Genomic DNA, 12,497 nt, shown 5'->3' on the forward strand with positions numbered 1-12,497 from the left:
ATTTTAAATGTTTGATTTTCTGATTGGAACAATGAGACTACAATACCAATCTCCTCTCTCTTTTTAAAACCGATGAACAAACATTCAGTCCCACACCTGTGCTTGCACTTCTACCACAAATCTGCAGGCATGGCATACACAGAGAAAGGATGGATTAGTGATCTCTCTTTTTAACCTTTGGGATTATAATGGGTTTAGAGAGAAGCCGAAATCTAAAATAAATCAGCTATCCCACTCTTTTTCTGCTCCACACAATTGAATTTAGCCTAATCACAACAGTCGATGGTGTCAGTTTCACACTACTACCTAGGCACACTTTGAAACATGCCCAGTATCCTTCTGATGATGTGCAGAATTACGGCCTAGGTTCTATTTCCTCAGACATGTCCTTAAGAAATAATCTCCTTGTTCACTGGATGGTTGCTTGTGTTTTTAGTCACGGTATTGAGGCATACAGAAGGTGTTTTCCTCTCAAACATAATTTTGCCAGAGACCAGGTTATAATAAGCCATGCTGGGTATTATATGTCATGCAGGGTATAATACCAGTGTGCCAGCTGGGGGGCTATACATTAGGTACAAGGGCCACAGAGGACTGTTACAGGGCCATCCGTGTCAGTGAGTTAGGCTATAAGGATCCACAGTGGGTTAGTTGGGGGCAAGTGTAAGGTAACAGTATATTTCTGCCGAAGTGGATGCTTGTCTCAATGTCTAGTTACACGCAGATAAATCCATTGGATTTGGTTTCCAAGAACCATCGTATTATTTGGTGTCTTTAGGTGTAGGCTACTGCTTTAGGTACATTGTCATAAACTAGGCTAAATGTTTTAGTACTGTATATCAACTATGCCGATGTGAATCAGACTATCAATGAATGGATTGTTTTGTATCCAAAAACATTTGGTATTTTTTCATTTGTCATAGGCAGAGATAGGCCTACTTTAGGACTCTGACTGTAGGAGAGTTAAATTACAGTGTGGTCTGGACATTTGGAAATATGGCCGGTATTTTTTCAGTCCATTTTCTCCAGGATTAGCTTAATCCATGACTATTTTTAAAGAGTCATGGTCATGTAAATTGCTGTGTACTTAAGGTAAAATGTATGTTCATTGAACAATCTATAGCTTAGTCTCCAGTCTTTGTTATCTGTGGGTCTGGGTCACTCTTTGTTGTGAATCCATCCAGTGGTTACCAAAATGCTTGGTTATTTCTGAGTAGCTCATTGTTTTTGTGCTTGTCTGGATATTAAACGCTGTATGTCACCACCAACATGGAAGGAAATGGGTCAGCATCACGTCCACTGTGTTGACATGGCTGAGAGTGGTAGTTCTTTCACTTGGTTCAAAGAGCCAATACAGATGACAGTTACGGGTGTAGGATCTTACTTTGATCTGTATTGACGCAGCAAACTAGTCCTGCAGCAACAGGATTTGAGTGTTTAGTCTATAATGTTGCTAGCTTGGTGGTTAGGTTATTAGTTGGTCAAACTAAGGTTACATGAATCGTGGAATACTGTTAATATAACTGTGTGTAAGTGCAGGTTTTCAGTGAATTTCTGTAAATCACAATCTGCATTTCCTGCAAGGCAGGAAAATTCTAAGCAACAAAAGAGTGATCAAATTAAAATCCTTCATCTGTATGTGAAAACAGCACGATTTCTGGTAGATGATCAGTTGACCAAAAGCCTACTTTTTTTCACCCAATGCTATTGTTCAAAATATGTATTGGGCCAACATGTTTAACAGGTTCTTAAATGCTTCTTATGCTCTCAGAGTACAATGTTGTAAATGAACAAGAGCTGTCAACACTAGCTGGGTTATTACAGCGGTGTATGCAGAAAAGTGAGCAGACTTGTTTTGAGAAATGACATTTGATCACACAGCCCACTCCTCAACACTAGCCTACGTCAAACCAGGCTTCACTGATGGATCTTAAATCCATCTAACGCAAACTGGACAGCAGGGCTGTCTAGCTTTTTGGGGGCCCTAAGAAGGGCAAAACATATTCCCCCCCCCCCCCCCCCCCCCCCCCCTCTTGGAGGTGGAGAGAGCGAAACTACACGGTTTAGATTAGCTGGCTAGACTAACTTACCTAGCAATCTAAACTGTTAGTTGACATGGGCTTATTGACTGGCTGTCAATAACTGACATGACGAGGAATACATCCTTCCTTTTTGTTTGGGGGCCCCCTAGCGGCCGTGGGCCACTAAGCGGCCACTAATGCCTAGTAACGACACTGCTTCCCCCATAACTTCATTTTAGAAACTCTCAGGGGTTAATGGTTAACACTAACCAAACCTCAGTAAAGAGGAGTAGTAGGCCTTAGGTCAAAACATTACGTCTTCCAGTATTTACTGTGACCTTGTTTAGGCTCTAACCATCCTATGCATGAGCGGTTTAACCTCCTAGCACCCCTAGCAACAGTCACTGATAGTAACATCAACACTTGTCATTTCACCTTGCAGTGGTTATCATCCCTCTTGTTCTCGTATCAAATTGACGGTTTTCTGACGGTATTGAGAGGCTTTCATTAATCAATGTTATTTTTTAATATGTACTTCTTTGGTTTAAAATGACTGCAGGACAATGTAGCCAGTGTCATAGGCACCCTGATCATAATTTGGCAAGGGAATACTAGTTCAGATGAGCGTGAGAAAATATGTAGAGCAAAAGCCACCATAGTTGCAGGGCTACAATCTCTATAAAGCATGTCAAGAGGTTGGCAATAACACAACGCCAGTTGGCCTACCTTTTCCAAAACATCAGTATTCCATAATGATCGACACACCAGTCCCTGTTGTTGCATGGTTTGTATTAATACAATCACAGTCACTGCTGTGAATGAAGTGCCTCGCCACATTGAGTTTAAAAACACAACTTTTATCAGTACTGTTAAATGTCATTTGTGATTTAGTGAACATCAAGACTGGTCTCATGTGACTTTAATTGATTACATAGGGCTAGTATTTCAGAAACCCTGTTTTAGGAGCTACTGAAAGGATTCCCAGATCAGTTGTCTGTTGGGGACAATTCAAGAATGACACAATCGTGCAGGAAGAATGACACATCGGGCAGTTGGTAACCTAGAAATTAGAGAGGCGAGCCAGCTACCGGAGTGTTGCCAGTTTGAGTCCCGGGTCTGAAGGGGAAAAAAATTGTCTGAAAGTGAGCCAGGCAATTGGATGGTTGCTGGTATCCTAAGTAGAGGTCGACCGATCATGTTTTTTCAATGCCGATGCCGATTTATTGGAGGACCAAAAAAGCCGATACCGATTTAATCGGACAATTAAAAAATATACATATATATTTTTGTAATAATGACAATTACAACAATACTGAATGAACACTTATTTTAACTTAATATAATACATCAATAAATTAAATTTAGCCTCAAATAAATAATGAAACATGTTCAATTTGGTTTAAATAATGCAAAAACAAAGTGTTGGACAAAGTAAAAGTGCAATATGTGCTATGTAAGAAAGCTAAAGTTTAAGTTCCTTGCTCAGAACATGAGAACATATGAAAGCTGGTGGTTCCTTTTAACATGAGTCTTCAATATTCCCAGGTAAGAAGTTTTAGGTTGTAGTTATTATTGGAATTATAGGATTATTTCCCTCCTATACCATTTGTATTTCATATACCTTTGACTATTGGATGTTCTTATAGGCACTTTAGTATTTCCAGTGTAACAGTATAGCTTCCGTCCCTCTCCTCGCTCCTCCCTGGGCTCGAACCAGGAACACAACGACAACAGCAACCCACGAAGCAGCATTACCCATGCGGAGCAAGGGAAACAACCATAGGCTCAGAGAGAGTGACGTTTGAAGCGCTATTAGCGCGCGCTAACTAGCTAGCCATTTCACATTGGTTACACCAGCCTCATCTCGGGAGTTGATAGGCTTGAAGTCATAAACAGCGCAATGCTTGACGCACAACGAAGAGCTGCTGGCAAAACGCCCAAAAGTGCTGTAAAGAAAGGAATGTTTACGAGCCTGCTTCTGTCTACCACCCCTCAGTCAGATACTTGTATGCTCAGTCAGATTATATGCAACGCAGGACTAGATAATATCTAGTAATATCATCAACCATGTGTTAACTAGTGATTATGATTGATTGTTTTTCATAAGATAAGTTTAATGCTAGCTAGCAACTTACCTTGGCTTACTGCATTTGCGTAACAGGCATTCTCCTTGTGGAGTGCAACAAGAGAGAGGCAGGTCGTTATTGCACTGGACTAGTTAACTGTAAGATTGGATTTATCGGTCGACCTCTAATCCTAAATGCCATTGCCTGCCGTTGTCCCCTTGAGCAAGGCAGTTAACCCCACACAACAACTGCTCCACGGGCGCCCAGTGTGGCAACCCCTGCTCCAACCTGTGTGTGTCTTTTGGTGGGGTTGGTCTAAAGCAGAAGTCACATTTTGGTTAGACCTTCTGTACAATCGACAAATACAGTGATCATAATCTTGTGCCAAATGATCTGCACATTCCCCAGTTGTAGCTTATCTTTGAAAATCAGAACTTGGCACTATTTGATTTCTGCTACTGCCAGTAACTATAAGGAAATACATGTAGGCTTTAGGTAGGCCTATGCACTTAACAGCATAGTCTCTGACCAAATAGGGTCTTAAATTGGGCGATACAAATGCCCAGTCTCAACACTGTCCCTTGGCTTTTGTCTCAGGGACAGATCCTGCTGTATTCAGTGATACCCTGTGCCCACAGTTGAACTCCGGTGGTAGACTAATTCTCATGTTAGTATTTGATAAATCTCTTGTCGACAGATGCACGTAACATAACTGGTAGTAGCAGCTGTCGACAGAGTGTATGATGCGACGACTAAAGCCTGTTGCATGTTTCCCAATCAAACATTTTGTGAATATTTTATGACAAAATTCTGTCAAGTTTTGGTGTTTGGCAGGGATCTGTTTACGCGCACAGACATTTTTCTTGAAGTCGAAGTTCGTTAGCCGAAGTCTGCTCCCCTTCGTCAGTGATTGGTCAACAGTACTACTCCTAGTAGGAGTGGGAGCTAGGGACAGGGTTTTTCAATAGTGTTTGTTGTCATTGAATGAGAGACAACTCATTTTCATGCAAATTGTTTTACTTAAATACTCCAGTTAGATGTGAAATTGCACAACTAAGACCTCCTTTGCAAAAATGTCCAAATGAATGACAGATTTCTTGATTTATCATAGATTAATTATTTTGAGGAAGTGTTACTGGGTATGTTGTTGCTACAGCATCTCAAGAGGGACAAACAATAATATTGCTGCTTTTTTAAGGGATCATGCGAGGCACAGATGTTCACTTTGCCTAGCCAAGTTCTGCTAGGAGCAAACCGAACCTAGTATGCAGGGGCCTTTACGAGGAGCTTACAGGTACACACATGTTTTATCACTGGTCATTTGGCCAAATCACAATATAGCAGGTCCTCACATCTTTCAAATTTCAGAAGGGAAGAGACATCTGGCCTGTAGACTTGCCACAAAACTGTCTGAGAGGTTATGTTTAGAGTGGTGGAGAATTTTCTTATTGTCATTAGTAATTTTTCAAACACGTCCCCCTCCTATAACCTAATCGAGCATCTGATGCAATTATGCAAGGTTTTAGTTCTGGATGTCTCAGGTTAGTGGTTTATTAATTTCTCTCTGGCCACAGGTGCTGTACCAGTGAGAGACAGGATAGGCTGGGAGTTTGGCTGTGGCGCCCTCTGCTCTCGCTGTGCCTCTCCCTCGTAGGAGACTGATTTGTGACACCTTTCTGTGAAAACCTGAAAGCGTCTCCGAGCTCTGATCCCTCTGATGTTTCTACCCAGAGCGAAATGCACACTTTTTTTTATTTCAACAAAGATGTTAAATATTTAGAGGGCTAAATCATAGCTGCCAGGAGCTTTTCCATTGGCAGATGAGAAGACAAGGTCAGGTTTCAGTGTAGGCGTACAGCTCTGCTAGTCCCGCCTCAAAGAGCATGGCTCCTTATGTGGACTTTATGACATGTCTGCCCCATTTGGATCCACTGCTAATGAGCATTGTTCATCAATCTTAACCAAAGGCCATAAGCCTTTTCTGGTAGTTTTCAGATAACCCCTTGCTCTTTAGTGCTATTTAAATTCCTGTTCCTGATTTGTGATTCTTGTTAATGCTTTCTCTCTCCCTCCCTCTCTCCTCTTCTACCTCTCTCTCTGCTCCTGCAATTGCCACACCCAAACGTGCTCTGTGTCAGAGAGCTTGCTCAACGATAGATTATTATACACAAGAGGTATGTCAAGGGCTTCGGCAACACTGTGACTTCAAGGGGGGTATAAATTGACAAACATTCCAGTGCACCATAACGGTTGTATAATATCAATTTCCTGTGTATTCATTCCCTTTTCCTGTCACCTGTTAGTTCCCAGGGAGGTGTGGGCAGAAAGGATGGCTCCTTTGGAGTGATTGTCTTATTTTTCCCCCCTAACATCCTGTCATAAAAAAAAGAATATGTTTTATTCAAGTAGCTTAGCTACCAGTTTTAAGTCTCAATAACTTGTAATTGGAAGCATAATAAAGTTAACTTTCACTGAAGTACAGGTAGTTAGTTATCACTTTACCTCAGTTGAACTGCCTCTTAGTCACAGCCTGATACATTATGAAATGTTAGAAGGGTTTTGTTGAGTGGGAAAACCAGATGTCATCATCAGGTATGACGGTGCCCCACTGCCAAGCTCTGAACCAGATGGAACCTGTTTCTGGTTAGAGATAGGACTGATTACATTTTATCTCAGGGCCTCTGTCAGGATCTGCTTGATAGCATTGTATTCTGTTGAATAAATCTGTTGCAAAAAATACTACCTTTCTCTAAACTTATCTGGAACAGCATTCATTGTCCCACATAGTTTTGAATCCCCTCCAATATAGCCTGGGCAACAGAACAATTCTGCTAAACTAAATTATGTAGCTTAAAGTGAAGAGATGGCACCGGAAGAAATGGCAGACGTTTTACAGGTGCCTAATCAATTGTGCTATTATGTGGGGTTTTTTGCATTATATGTAACTTAGTTTGTACATAATGTTTCTGCCACTGTTTCTGGATATCAGAACAGCGATCACTCACCTCGGATTAGACAAAGATTTTTTCTTCAACAAGCAGGACGCACAGGATGTACTTCAGACACCCAACAAGGCCAATATCCCCGTCATTGGCAGGAGAAAGAGACCCAGGCATAGGGGACACAGGACGGGGTGCCTTGTAAGGATCCGCTGACGGTGAGTGGGAAGTCTGCCTTTACCATCAATATTACTTCCAACGTACAATCATTGGACAATAAATTAGACGAGGTACGATCACGAATATCCTACCAACGGGACATCAAAAACTGTAATATCTTATGTTTCACCGAATCGTGGCTGAATGACGACATGGATAACATTCAGCTGGTGGGGTATACGCTGCACCAGCTAGATAGAACAGCAAACTCCCGGTAAGACTAGGGGCTGCTTTCTGTGAATATTTGTAAACAACAGCTAGTTCACGAAATCTAAGGAAGTCTCTAGATTTTGCTCACCTGAAGTATAGTATCTCATGATGAGATGTAGACTATACTATTTGCCAAGAGAGTTTTCATCTATTTTTTGTGGCTGTTCATTTACCACCACAGACGGATGCTGGCACTAAGACCGCGCTCAGTCAGTTGTATAAGGAAATAAGCAAACAGGAAAACGCCCACCCAGAGGCAACACTCCTAGTGGCTAGGGAATTTAATACAGGAAAACTGAAATCAGTCTTACCTAATTTCTATCAGCATGTTAAATGTGCAACCAGAGGGGGAAAAAACTCTAGACCACCATTACACCACACAGAGACGCATACAAAGCTCTCCCTCACCCTCCATTCGGCAAATCTGACCATAATTCCATCCTCCTGATTCCTGCTTACAAGCAAAAACTTGCAGGAAGCAGGAAGCACCAGTGACACCGTCAACAAAGAAGTGGTCAGATGACGAAGGTGCTAAACTACAGGACTGTTTTGCTAGCACAGACTGGAATATGTTCTGGGATTCCTCCGATGGCATTGAGGAGTACACATTAGTCACTGGCTTCATCAATAAGTGCATTGAATGTGTAGAATGTGACAAAGCGCCAATACAGGACTAAGATTGAATCATACTACACTGGCTCTGACGCTCGTCGAATGTGGCAGGGCCTGCAAACTATTACAGACTACAAAGGGAAGCCGCGAGCTGCCCAGTGTCACGAGCCTACCAGATGAGCTAAATCACGTGTATGCTCGTTTCGAGGCAAGCAACACTGAGGCATGCATGAGAGCATCTGCTGTTCTGGACGACTGTGTGATCACGCTCTCCGTAGCCGATGTGAGTAAGACCTTTTTCAACAGGCAGGGCCAGACAAATTACCAGGACGGTTGCTCCAGGCATGTGCTGACCAACTGGCAGGTGTCTTCACTGACTTTTTCAACATGTCCCTGATTGAGTCTGTAATACCAACATGTTTCAAGCAGATCACCATAGTCCCTGTGCCCAAGAACACTTAAGGTAACTTGCCTAAATGACTACAGACCCGTAGCACTCACGTCCGTAGCCATGAAGTGCTTTGAAAGGCTGGTCATGGCTCACATTAACACAATTATCCCAGAAACCCTAGACCCACTCTAATTTGCATATCGCTCAAACAGATCCACAGATGATGCAAACTCTATTGCACTCAACACTGCCTTTTCCCACCTGGACAAAAGGATCACCCACGTGAGAATGCTATTCATTGACTACAGATCAGCGTTCAACACCATAGTGCCCTTAAAGCTCATCACTAAGCTAAGGATCCTGGGACTAAACATCTCCCTCTGCAACTGGATCCTGGACTGCATGGCCAGGCACGACTCCAACACCACCATTTAAGTTTGCAGATGACACAACAGGTGGTATCAGTGATCACTGACACCGACGAGACAGCCTATAGGGAGGAGGTCAGAGACCTGACCGAGTGGTGCCAAAATAACAACCTATTGATAGTGGACTACAGGACAAGGAGGACCGAGCACGCCCCCATTCTCGTCGACAGGGCTGTAGTGGAGCAGTTTGAGAGCTTCAAGTTCCTTGGTGTCCACATCACCAGCAAACTATCATGGTCCAAACACACCAAGACTCTCGTGAAGAGGGCACGACAACACCTATTCCCCATCAGGAGACTGAAAAGATTTGTCATGGGTCCTCAGATCCTCAAAAGGCTCTACCGCTGCACCATTGAGAGCAATGGTTGCATCACTGCCTGGTACGGCAACTGCTCAGTCTCCGACCGCAAGTCACTACAGAGGGTAGTGCGTACGGCTCAGTACATCACTGGGGCTAAGCTGCCTGCCATCCAGGACCTCTATACTAGGCGGCGTCAGAGGAAGGCGCTAAAAATTGTCAGACTCCAGTCATAGACTGTTCTCTCAGCTACCGCATGGGAAGCGGTAGCGGAGCGCCAAGTCTAGGACCAAAAGTCTTAACAGCTTTTACTCACAAGCCATAAGACCTGGACTATATGCATTGTGTCCAGCCGTTGTTGGTTAAGGGCTTGTAAGTAAGCATTTCACTGTAAGGTACACCTGTTGTATTCAGTGCACGTGACAAATAAACTTTGATCTGATTTTAATGAAATGTTGTTCTTCTCAGGATAACACCCTCGCCTACAAACATTGCGAACTGAGTTGCCATCAATTATTTATTTGTGGTGGTGTTGGCTTGTACCATTGCTCTGATAATAATAGCCTCATTCTCCCATGGTTATTTCTAATTAATCAGCAGACATTCTAAAGCCTTAATTAGATTTTGTGCCAAATCCTCTTAGGTGATTAATATACTGTAGGGTATGGTCTTAGTATGGCTGGGAGAGGTGAGATTGAAGGACAAATTAGCACTGCAGCCAAGGCAAAGACCGCTCCAACCACACACAGTCCTCCATGCGGCACCATCAGGGTCCAACTGAAGAGGTCAATCAGGATTGTGGTCAATGTGTACAGCAAGCCTATCTCATCATGGGTTAAATTATACAAATGGATAAATACACAGTTGGTTCTATTTTTTGTTGTTCTGACTGCTGTTGCTGCAGTCCTTCATAGTGCTCTGCTCAGTAATAAGTAATAATGTTATTTTCTGGTTTGGCAATTTATTTTGTACTTTTTTCTAAATGCATCTATTACCTCCCTCCCCAACCCCCATGAAGGGGAAGCCTCAAGGCCAAAACAACCCTTCCTAACATAAATTGTTAATGCCAAATATTTTATCAGCTTATTCCAACAGTCTTATCAGCAGAGTCAACATGCGCTCGTAGCAAAATCAAGAGCAAATCCACAAAGGTTCCAAATTTGGAGGCTTGGTACACCGCAGGCTATTTTTAAGCATATCACTAATAACTCTCCTGGGATTTATAGATGGATGGTAGGAGAGGGGTCTCTGTTTCTCAATGCTCTACAGAGCTGACGTTTGACAGTGAATTTCATTGGCTGCTGGGTAAATGGTTTGGAGTCTTTCATAGTTCTCAAATGTCAACATGGCTGGTACTGATAGAGCCTCAACCACTAACCATTGTTCATCAATCATTCACTTGGGAAGAGATGCATTTTTCTCCTTCATATGATCCTGGGTAAATAGTAGGGTCGGGACTATACCAGTATTGCGATACTTTTTCAATGACAAAAATGAAACCATGAAGCAGACTCTTTGGTCCTTTAAAAACCTACTGTGTGTAAAATATTGTGTGCTATAGCTTGGAAAATAAATAATTGTGACTCTGGATGACAACATAATGGATATTTGTTTCCAACATTAGGGATGTTTTCCTAAAGAAGTTAAATCCACTTTGTTTTGTTTCCTTACCACGATACTAACGAGTATCGCGATAATGGTATCATCCTGGCCCTAGTAAATAGCATTGACCTTTTTTGTCTTTTAACCAAATCAAAATCAAATCAATTTGTATTTGTCACATAGAGTTTACAGCAGGTATAGAAGGCCAGCATCCCGGAGTCGCCTCTTCACTGTTGACGTTGGGACTGGTGTTTTGCGGGTACTATTTAGTGAAGCTGCCAGTTGAGGACTTGTGAGGCGTATGTTTCTCAAACTAGACACACTAATGTACTTGTCCTCTTGCTCAGTTGTGCACCGGGGCCTCCCACTCCTCTTTCTATTCTGGTTAGGGCCAGTTCGGCATTGTACGAGATCTTCAGTTTCTTGGCAATTTCTCGCATGGAATAGCCTTCATTTCTCAGAACCAGAATAGACTGATGAGTTTCAGAAGAAAGTTCTTTGTTTCTGGCCATTTTGAGCCTGTAATCGAACCCACAAATGCTGATGCTCCAGATACTCAACTATTCTAAAGAAGGCCAGTTTTATTGCTTCTTTAATCAGAACAACAGTTTTCAGCTGTGTTAACAGAATTGCAAAAGGGTTTTCTAATGATCAATTAGCCTTTTGAAATGATAAACTTAGATGAGCTAACACAACGTGCTATTGGAACACAGGAGTGATGGTTGCTGATAATGGGCCTATGTAGATATTCCATAAAAAATCAGCCGTTTCCAGCTACAATAATCATTTACAACATTAACAATGTCTACACTGTATTTCTGATCAATTTGATATTATTTTAATGGACAAGAAAAAGGTTTTCTTTAAAAAACAAGGACATTTCTAAGTGACCAAAAACTTTTGTGTGTGTGTATTTACTTTTTATTGCTGTTCCATGTTACAAATGTATTGCTCACCATGTGTCTTCTGCAGAGGGACAAGAGAGCCATGAGAAAACGAATTTTGATCAGTCATGGAAATAAAAGTGCTGAAAACAAATTGGGTCCCTATTTAAAAAGAAGATCGAGAACAAGCCGTGAGGGAAAAATACTGGAACTTTGGTGCAACTAGCACAAAAATAATATTGCGATATTGTCAAAACGAAACTATATATTGTCCAAAATGATATCCTGATATGTAACTGTATGGATTATTTATTTATTTTCGCCACTAGTGCAGATAGTCTCTGAGGCAAAATAACTCTAATTTCAGTGTTATATGGCTGGTTGTTTTTCTGATTGTCCTGTTTGGGAGGCTGAGAAGCTAAAAGCTCTGAGTGTAGCCCTGGCTTGGTGATGTCATGCAGTGAGTGTACTTGTGCGTGCTGAGTGACCACAGGCCTGCCTCCTTGTTGCCTAAGCATGGTTCTCCCGCTGGCTGGAGACATGCCTATGTGGGCACACTAAGCTTATTGTGAAGCAGCGTCCTTGTGATAATGGGGGAGTGGGGGAATGGCAGTCCTGTGATTTGTGTCCTATGAATGAGACAGGCAGTAACAAGATAGATATTAGCAGATGGACCCTATTGTGACTGACAGACCACACCTGATGGTATGCAAGGCCTGGTTCAGTAAACCATCCCGTGTGTCTTTGTGGGTGTGTGCAGAGGGTTGGCTTGTGTAAATAGCTTGAATTCCACAGATTTCTGAAGTCTTTCTTTCATATTGTCTGTT

The 12,497-nt window shown here is 42.2% G+C and overlaps 1 protein-coding gene across 7 annotated transcripts in view; it reads left to right on the forward strand.

Annotated features, from left to right (window-relative positions):
• nfat5b (nuclear factor of activated T cells 5b) overlaps positions 1–12,497 on the forward strand; it is a 63,189-nt gene that overhangs the window by 14,946 nt on the left and 35,746 nt on the right. For 2 of the 7 annotated variants that reach the window (XM_021586165.3, XM_090222310.1), the window contains exon 2: positions 7,129–7,244. The exons of 4 other annotated variants lie outside the window; for them this stretch is intronic. The gene's annotated coding sequence lies outside the window, so the exon portion shown is untranslated. Of the gene's footprint in view, positions 1–7,125; positions 7,245–12,497 lie in introns of all 7 variants that reach the window. One more of the 7 variants, XM_090222307.1, reaches the window with a different exon arrangement.

Source organism: Oncorhynchus mykiss, chromosome 26 (assembly GCF_057628025.1).
Source record: "Oncorhynchus mykiss isolate SJ-2025 chromosome 26, ASM5762802v1, whole genome shotgun sequence".
Lineage (NCBI taxonomy): Eukaryota > Metazoa > Chordata > Actinopteri > Salmoniformes > Salmonidae > Oncorhynchus > Oncorhynchus mykiss.